The 9,292-nt window shown below is 42.4% G+C and overlaps 1 long non-coding RNA gene across 1 annotated transcript in view; it reads left to right on the forward strand.

The window, feature by feature from the left end:
- The window catches only part of LOC103743981, a 103,764-nt gene extending 96,221 nt beyond the window's left edge, over positions 1–7,543 (forward strand). The window contains exon 4 of the long non-coding RNA XR_607685.3: positions 7,305–7,543. This is a non-coding gene — a long non-coding RNA (uncharacterized LOC103743981). The remainder of the gene's footprint in view (positions 1–7,304) is intronic.
- The last annotated feature ends 1,749 nt before the right edge of the window (positions 7,544–9,292 follow it).

The following is a 9,292-nucleotide window of genomic DNA, read 5'->3' on the forward strand; positions in this document are numbered from 1 at the left end:
CAGTCTTGATACTCTGTTTTCCATTTCATTCATCCTATTGGTGAGGCTTTCTCCTGTAGTTTCTAATTGGCTTTGAGTGTTTCACTTCCTTCTTCATTTCAGCCTGAGTAGTCTTCAATATTTCTAATGCTTTTCTGAATTCATTCAGAAGTTTATCCCTATCTTCTTTCATTTCTTTGATTTCTTTGTGTGTTCTTTAAATTCGCTGAATTCGTTTATCATGTTTGTAATTGTTCTTTTGAGTTCCATGTCCTTCATTATCTCTAGGGGGTTCGCATTGTAGTCCTCTAGAGGACTATTGGTATTTGGTGGGGATATGTTATTTTGGTTTTTCATGTTATTATTTTTTCTCTGTGATTTTGACATGTGGATTTCTTTTGTAGTTTCTGATTGAGACGCAAGCCTTCAAGTTTAGGTCTGCTTTTTTGGTGAACTTTATGTGTCTTTGTGGTTTACTTTTTGGGCATGAGAAGCTGGTTCATCTAAGCTCCTGGTTCTCTCTTTTGATTTCATATTGGAGTGGCCAGATTGCTTTTGTCTTCAGGAGTTCCCACAGAGGCCCAAGTCAGATGAGGATCAGATGCTCTCAGGCTTTTTCCTAAGGTCTGGATCCCTCCAGGATAGATTTTGGCCTCAGGAATTTGAGGGTTGGACTGGCCTGGGAGCCAGGCCCAGGAAAGATGCTGGTCTAGGGCAGCTGATGGCTGTGCCACCCAGAGATGCAAAGGGAGATGGGGGCAGGAAGAGGCCCCAAGGACTCCTGGGGACTGCACTGAGGAACTGGGTTGGTCTGGATGCAAAGGATCAGGAAGCAGTGGTGGTTCCCCTGGTGTCTGGGATGCCAAGACAAGGAGTGGGACAGGTCCCAGGCTAGGAGGAGAGCTGGGCAGGAGAGAGAGGAGGGTGAATGAGGCTGGGGGAGTCAAGGCAGGGAGGGCGCTATTGACTTACCCAGAGAGAGGCCTGTGGGTCGGGTGGGCCCAGGGAAGCAGAGCCAGTCCCTACTTTTTATTTTTTAATTAAAAAATTTTTTCTGAGATAGGGCCTCACTATGTAGTTCCAGCTGTCCTGGAACTCACTATGTAGACCAGGTTGGTCTCAGTCTTACAGAGATCTGCCTCCGCCCCTGATTCTGCCTCCCAAGTGCTGGGATTAAAGGTGTGCAGCACCAAACCTGGCCCAAGACATCCTAAAAAAAAGAAATATTCTCATGCTCACACAGTGGAGTATCTTGAAATCAAAAGAACACAGTGGGAGAGTGGTCAGAGGTGAGGAAGACTTAAGCAGAAAGAAGCCCGGGCCCAGAGGACCGATAGGCCTTGGTAAGACCAGACTTGACTTCATCTCAAGGGCAGCAAAAGTCACTGAAGCATTTTCAACAACGTTTGTGAAACATCTAAGTGAAAATGTCCTGGAACCCTGGAAGCAATTGGAAATGCAAGTCTAGCCAGGTGTAGTGTAATCCCAGCAAAGGGGAGGCTGAGGCAGGAAGATTGCAACAAGTCTGAGGCTAGCCTGAGCAATATAGTAAGTTCCAGGCCAGCCTTGGTGTAGAGTAAGACTTACTCTCAAAAAGTCAAACCAAACCAAACCAACCAAACAGAGCAAAACCCAAAACAAAAAACGGGATAGACAGCCTCAGGGAAGCAAGATGGGCAGTCGGATGGGGCATCATGAGCACAGGGAAATCAATCAAAACCCTGGAGCTTGTGACAAGTAAAACAAGTGAGACTAGAAACAAAACCCTTGGAGAACACTAGAAGTAAAAATTAGAGGTCATGATAGAAAGGTATAGAGTTAACACAGGAGACTGAGAAGGAGTGGTCAACGTTCTGAGTTAGAGGAGAAAATGGAGTCACGAGGTTTAAGAGAAGGATGCTTAAGACAGATGGAGGAGGAAAGGGCTGGGAAGATGGCTCTGTGGGTAAGAGTGCTTGCTCTGAAAGCAGGACATGAGTTTGAATCCCCAGCACCCACATACAAAGCCAGGCATGGATATATGTACTTATCACCCCAGCACTGGAGTAGAGAAAAACAGGTGGATCCTAGGAGCATAATGGCCTGCACACCTAACTGAAAAGGCAGGCTTCCATTTCAATGAGAGACCCTGTATCAAGGCAGTAAGACAAAGACCAATACAGGAAGACACATGGTGGCTTTCTCTGGCCTTCACATGATCCACACAGCATGTAACTAACACACACACACACACACACACACACACACACACACACACAAGGATGGACAAGTCATCATGGTCAGTGGTTCTAAGAACCCAACAATGGAGGAAGCAGATAATCACTTTCAATAGAGTAGTGGACAAGGCCAGAATGATTTAGGTCAAGTAGAAGATGAGGAGCAGCTCGCTCACTAATTGATCAGCTAGCCAACTGGCTTTTTTTTTTTTCTGTGCTAAGTCCTGAGCCCAGGATTTCAACGAACCAAGCAAGAGCTCTGATAGAGCCATATCCCAGCATTCAATTGTTACTTAAAAGGTTATATTTAAGGCTGACAAGATGGTTCAGTGGGTTAAGGCATTTGCCACCAAGTCTGATGACATGAGTTTAATTCCCAGGACCTACATTGTGGAAGGAGAGAATGGATTCCCACAAGTTGTCCTCAGACATCTACATGTGCATCTTGGCACTCATGAAAATAAATAAATAAATAAATTAATAATAATAATAATAATTAATTAATTAAAATAAAAAATAAGTAAATGTTTTGTTCAGAGAGGAGAAAAATCAGCTTTTAAAATGAGAGGAAAGAGCAATATGTTAGTGAGACCCTGTGCTGGATGGACAGCTTTAGATGTCACTGACACACCTGGCTAAAGGGAACCTCACTTGGGGAATTACCTCCATTAGACTGGCTTGTGGCCATGTCTTTGGGGCACTTTCTTGATTACTGAGTGGTGTGGGAGGGCCCAGTGCACTGTGGGCAGTGCCACCCCTGGGCAGGTGGTCTTGTATTATATAGGAAAGCAGGTTGAGCACCGGCCAGGGGAGCAAGTCAGTAAGCGGCTTTCCTCCATGGTCTGTGCTCCAGGTTTCTGCCCTGGGTTCCTGCCTTGACTTTCCTCAATGATGGACTCCGCTGTAAGCCAAATAAATCCTTTCCTCCCCAAGTTGGTCCTGGTTCGCATGTTTTGTCACAGCAATTGAAAGCTAATGAAGACAGACTCTTAACAAGGAGATCATATGGAGACTCAGGGCCAGTAGGGGCCCAAGAATGGGAGGGGCATCCAGGAGTAACTTATCATTGCATCATTTTGTCTTAGGTCAGTATAATCCTCACCTTCAAAGAAGATCATCAGGCCTGGGATGACCACTGGAACTGTACCTCTCACAGACAGCTCTTGTTAAGGCCCTTGTCAGACAGTGAGAAGACAAAGCCCTCTTGAGAAATCTATGCATTTTTCTGTGGGCTTCTCCACCTGTCTCTGTGAAGAAGCTAATCAGCCAAGAGAGTAGAGAATATTTAAAAACAACAGAACCTCTCTTAGCTGAAACATTGAAATTAATAGTTAACCTCTGTTTTGCTTTATGCTTTAGGTATGTGGTTTGTGTGTTGACATTCTTTTTTAATATTTATTTTTTATTTTATGTGTATGACTATATTGCCTGCATGTATGTAAGTGCACCTGTGTTGTATAATGCCCACAGAGGTCAGAAGAGGGTATTGGATAGCCTGGAACTAGAGTTACAGGTGACTGTTAGCTACCATGTGAGTGTTGGTAATGGAACCTGGGTCCTCTGTAAGAGCAGTCGTTAGCTGCTGAACTCCTTGTGTGTTGAGATTCTTGTTCCTTACATAGTTAGTAGGGCACATGAGGAAAACTAATAAAACCACTTATGTGACAAGTTTCAAATCCAAATGTCAATGATAAAATACGAGGTGCCACTTCCTTTCCTAAAGGTTAATACATTAAGTAGCAACCCAAGCTCAACTTCCCACTGTGGTTTGTACATCAGCCTGTTGCTAAGGAGATGCCTTTGGAAAGAAGAGTGATAAAGCACAGATTCTCTTCCCATCTCAAGAGTCCTAGAATTAATTATATGATCAGCGAAGCTTGGGATGAAAAGTGTCTTTCCAAGGCTTTAGTACAGAAAAGGAGACCCTCAAATCACCCCAGCTTCTGAGTTTTCAACTAACCTGCAGATGGCCTTCGACCTTACCAGCCCTGCAGTCCGGGGCCTCCACGCAGCTGCTTTGCCTGGCAGCCAGCTCTTGGCTCCTTTGCTTCCCGAGGGTCCTGTCCCACACATTCTCTATGTCCCATCATTTCATCACCTTGTCACCACCCCAACTATAGAACTGCAGGTTCAGAAGAGGGTAAAATAGCTCTGAACAGAAATCTGAACGTAAGAACACAGAAGCCAGAACTCTACCCAAAAGGCAGACTCTCCAGGGCTCATGGAAGGCCCTACTAGGTGTGTTTAGAAATCAGGTGACATCAAAGAACAAGGAATGACAGAAACACTCTTTTTGATGATGTCCTTTGGCAACTGGCAAGGTGGTTCTGCATGTCTGTGTTTCCCACAAAGCTCTGTTCTCAGTGGACATTTGTGATATTGCAGATGAAGAGATTTGGAGGTGGGCTCAAAAGCACCCAGGACTGGAGCTCCAGTAAGGAGGCAAGTCCTCATTTCCCTTATCTTACCCACGCCTTCTACCCAGGGACAGGTCTCTGACCACCACACACCCCTTGTTTTAAATTTCCACGGATCTTACAGGGTAGCAGAGGCCCTTCAGTCTGTGCCTGAAATGCACTTATTCAACAAGTACTCTGACTTCAAAGAACTTATGGCTTAGTGGTGATTACAGGGAAAAGAATTCCAAGATTTGGGAGGCCTAAAGCATTTTCTGGAATAGGAAGGTGATAGCACGTGGGCATCCTCTGTAGGAAAGTGTAATCTTCTCAGTCTGTGATATTGAAACCAAGAGTCTGTGTCCAAATACACCAACTCTGCATCCTTAGATAAGTACACAATTAATTTCAGACTGGTCCTCAAGGAGAGCACTTTCACAGGTCATTTCTTCCTGAGTTTGTTTCTGACATATTTCCTAATGCAGAAGGATGATTTAAAAATATTCATTGATTTAGTCATGGGCACATCTGATAAAAAGGATAGGGTACAGTGTCTGAGAATTTTCTCTCTTCCCATGTTTTGATGGCTCTGCTGGCCTTATTTAAGAGCTGTGAGTTCATTCTGTAGACACTATATATTAAAAAACAGCTTCATAAGTTGAATATTGACATCATCTTTCTTTTTAAAGTTTTTTTTGTCGGTTTATTTTTATTTTATGTGTATGAGTGCTTTGCCTGCTTGTAAGTGTACTGTGTTCATGTAGTATCTGCAGAAGTCTGAGGAAGGCATCAGCTCCCCTGGATCTGGATGGAGTGCTGGGGATACAGGAACTGAATCCAGGTCCTCTGCAAGTGCCGCACTGGACCATCTCTCCAGCTCCGTGAATGTTGCCTTTTTTTTGTATAGTTGATTCATGTGAATCTCATCAGAGTGATTTTGTTGGTGGTGGTGTTGATTTTGAAACAGGGTCTCAAACCCTGGATGCTCTTGCCTCAGTTTCCTGAGTGCTAATATTATATACATCTATCACCATGCCTGGTCTCAGTAGAGCATTTTTACAATTTTGTTTTGGTTTTTTTTTTAAATTTTGTGTGTATGAGTTTATTGCCTGTGTGTGTGAGTGCACTCATGCCCTCAGAGGTCAGAAGAAGACGTCAGATCCCCTGGAACTGTAGTTATGGATGGTTGTTAGCCCCCATGTGGGTGCTGGGGATGGAACCCAGATCCTCTGCAAGAGCAGCCAGTGCTCTTAACTGCTAAGCCACCTCTCCAAGCCCCCTTTTTTTTCGGTCTTTTTTGAGACAGGGTCTCCCTGTGGCCCCAGCTGTCCTGGAACTCACTAGGTAGACCAGGCTGGCCTTGAACTCAGAGATCCGCCTGCCTCTGCCTCCCAAATGCTGGGATTAAAGGCATGTGCCACCATGCCCAGCCATTTTTACAGTTTAATATCTGAATTCCTAACTAAAAGCACTTTGTACTTGAGACAGACAGATAAAGTATGACAAAAGCTCAAGATGTTTTACCAGAATAATTATTTAATATCTTTGTCTTTCATTTTATAATTCTGTCCTCAAAGTTTTGGTTATAATGAGTCTAACTTGGCTTTTTATTTTCTTTTCAGAGCCGGGAATTGAACTTAGTACTTCTGAGCTACATGCCTAGCTCCGATATTAATTTAATCTATGCATCACGAATTTTAATGAATGTCCAATAAATTAATGTAAAGCTTCATGTTATAAAACACAGGGCCATGGGTTTCATTTGTTACATGTCCTAAAGTCAAGCTATCTTGTGCATAATAAATAATAAATATTCAATCTTCATTTCATTTCATTCTGTCAACATTAGGGACCTTCTAAGGCAGCAGGCTTTGTTCCAGGTGTTCGGAATTTATCAATGAATGAACAGACACAAGCCCCTGACCCTGTGGAGCTGACATTTTAGTGGAATTTACATTCATTTAACCAAAAATCTTGAAGAACCAAATTTGAGATTGAACTCCACACTTCTGGGGGAAGAGAGAGAAATGACCAGCATCTCCTGTCAATGGACAGTGGCAGCACAGCATGCATACAGGTCTTCTGGATTTACAGTGAGCAGACACTGTTATAACTCTAAGTATCCAAATCCCCATTGCTATTTTTGTCTCTAGGTTCTCTCACATGTTAGGTAATGGCATTAATTTCATAAACTCAAAGGTTCCTGTGAATTGAAGGATTGGTCTGTTATTCAAGGATATAGCAGGCATTTATTATTTATTGATTGATTGATAATACATTTACAGTACATGGAAAGGCACAAATCCCATAGATTTATCAATTTAATATTTGTTTATTTATGCCATGCTGGACCTGCCAAGCAAGTGTTCTCTTGCTGATCCATCTCTCTGGCCCCATGAGTATTTTTTTAAATAATGAAATGCGTAGGAGCCACTCTGAATCCTGCACCTTCTGTAGCTACAGTGCAGCATAGAATTATATATTGTGTTCAGGGCAATGATCCCGAGGCACTGCAGGATGCTGCATCAGTAGGAGGAGGTTTAATTATGTCCATTAGGCTACGTATTAAAGCAAGGAAATGGACTGAGGCAGTTTAGAGAGATTTCAGACAAAAAGTGTCTTCTCATTAACCCATAGTTAATCAGAAACCCAATTAACCAGTGCGCTCTGTTCCAAGACTTCAGTTTTCAGACTCACTTATTCTTCTTTACAGCCATGACCAAGTCACTGATCCAAATCCCGGCATTCCACATTTACACACAAAATCAATGGATTCTTTCTGCCTTGAACAGTATGAGATGGTTCAGAGAAGCAATCGTGTTTCAGAGACAGACAGTTGTTCTGGTTTGAAGCCTACGTGGATGAAATGTAAGATTTTGGGTTTTACTTCCAGAACACCCCAGTTGTAGTCCTTGAGTGTATGCGATTGAAAGTGAATAAAGATATCAAACAAAACAGTTATTTTCCAAGTGTGGTCTTTCTTTCCTTCCTTCCTTCCTTCCTTCCTTCCTTCCTTCCTTCCTTCCTTCCTTCCTTCCTCCCTCCCTCCCTCCCTCCTCTCTCTCTCTCTTTCTCTGTTTCTCTCTCTCTCTCTTTCTTTCTTGATCTTTCTGAGACAGGGTCTTCTTGTATTCCCAGCTGGCCTGACACTTGCTATGTAGACCAGGCTGGCCTTGAACTCCCAGAGATCCACCTGCATCACCATGCCCAGCTTCAATTGTGTTTTATTTAAATACATATTTTAAGTTGGCATACATTAATTATACAAAGATGGGTTTCATAGTGACATTTCCATACATGCATGTTAACATACTGTGATCACATACATTCACACCTTTACTACCCTCCTTATGACCTTCCCGCCTCCACTTTTCCCTTTTCATATCTCTTTTGCTTTCACGGCCTTCACTTTTTTCTCTCTCTAAATTATACATGAGAGAAAACGTGATATTTGTCTTTCTGTTTGGCTTATTTTGCTTAACATAATGTTCTCTAGTTTCAGTCATTTGTCTGAAAATGACATACTTTTATTTTTCTTTATGACTAAGTAATTCCCCATAGATACCACACTGGTTTTATTTGTTGATGGGCACCTGGACTAATTCCATGGCTTGGCTATAGAGACTAGCATCGCAACAAAACTGGTATGCAGCTATCTCTATAGTAAGCCAACTTTGATTCTTTTGAGCCTATATCCAGAATTGATGCTGCTGGGTCTTGTAAAAGTTCTACTTCAATTGTTGAGAAGCTTCCATATTGATTCCTATAGTGGCTGGACTTATTGATATTCTAAATTCTTACTTAGCCCTTTCTGAATTCTAAACATCTCTAAGCACTGAAATTATTAATGAAGGACCTGTGACATGTACCTCACCAATGAGACTACTAGTCCAAAGAGCTGACCCTTTAATTCACTATATCCGAGGATGAAAAACTGAAAGTTAGTGGACAGTTCAGTGGATAGCTAAACTAGTTCAGCAAGATTTAAAAGTGGATGGAACTAGAAACTGTTATACTAAGTAAAACAGACTCAGAAAAAAAATCGACACATGTTCTCCCTCATATGTGGATCCTAGAACCAAATCCTGATAAGTGGGTATGTATCTAGACATAACTACAGGAACCAGGATAATGGAAAGGAACCAGAGAAGTAAAGGAAAAAAAAAGAACCTGAAAGAGAAGAACAGTAGGAAACAGGCCTTAGTAATGGAGATATGGATAAAACTTGGGTTAGTTTAAGGGAGGGGGGAAGGAAGGGTATACAAGGAACCTAGGGGATAAACGGAAAGAAGGAGCTCAAGAGGTAAGACCATAGGAGAAGGGTATTAGTAAGGGAGAAAGGGGGAAAGTGGGGGCACCTTAAGTGGGAAAACCATGATAGAGGGGTGAGACGATACAAGAGAGAAACAATGCCTAGCTAGTCACGAAAACCAGAGGGAACCATATTACTCCTACAACCTACTGACAAATTATACAGACCAGATCAAGAAACACATGTCTAGGTAATGTTTATCTGAGAATAAGTGGTCTTTGCCCAAGAGTTATCTACATGACACACAGTAATTAAAAGTACCGGACTGGTGGAACTAACCTTCTTGAATGTTTAACAGACATACTTTAAAGCCTATAATAATTTGGTCAGAGGGACATAAAGGACAGTTTTTGCTCCTTGCCCTCCTAGGTCAAGTAGTTCCAGGGGAC

The sequence above is a fragment of the Nannospalax galili genome, unplaced genomic scaffold (assembly GCF_000622305.1).
Source record: "Nannospalax galili isolate Female #2095 unplaced genomic scaffold, S.galili_v1.0 scaffold161, whole genome shotgun sequence".
Classification (NCBI taxonomy): Eukaryota; Metazoa; Chordata; class Mammalia; order Rodentia; family Spalacidae; genus Nannospalax; species Nannospalax galili.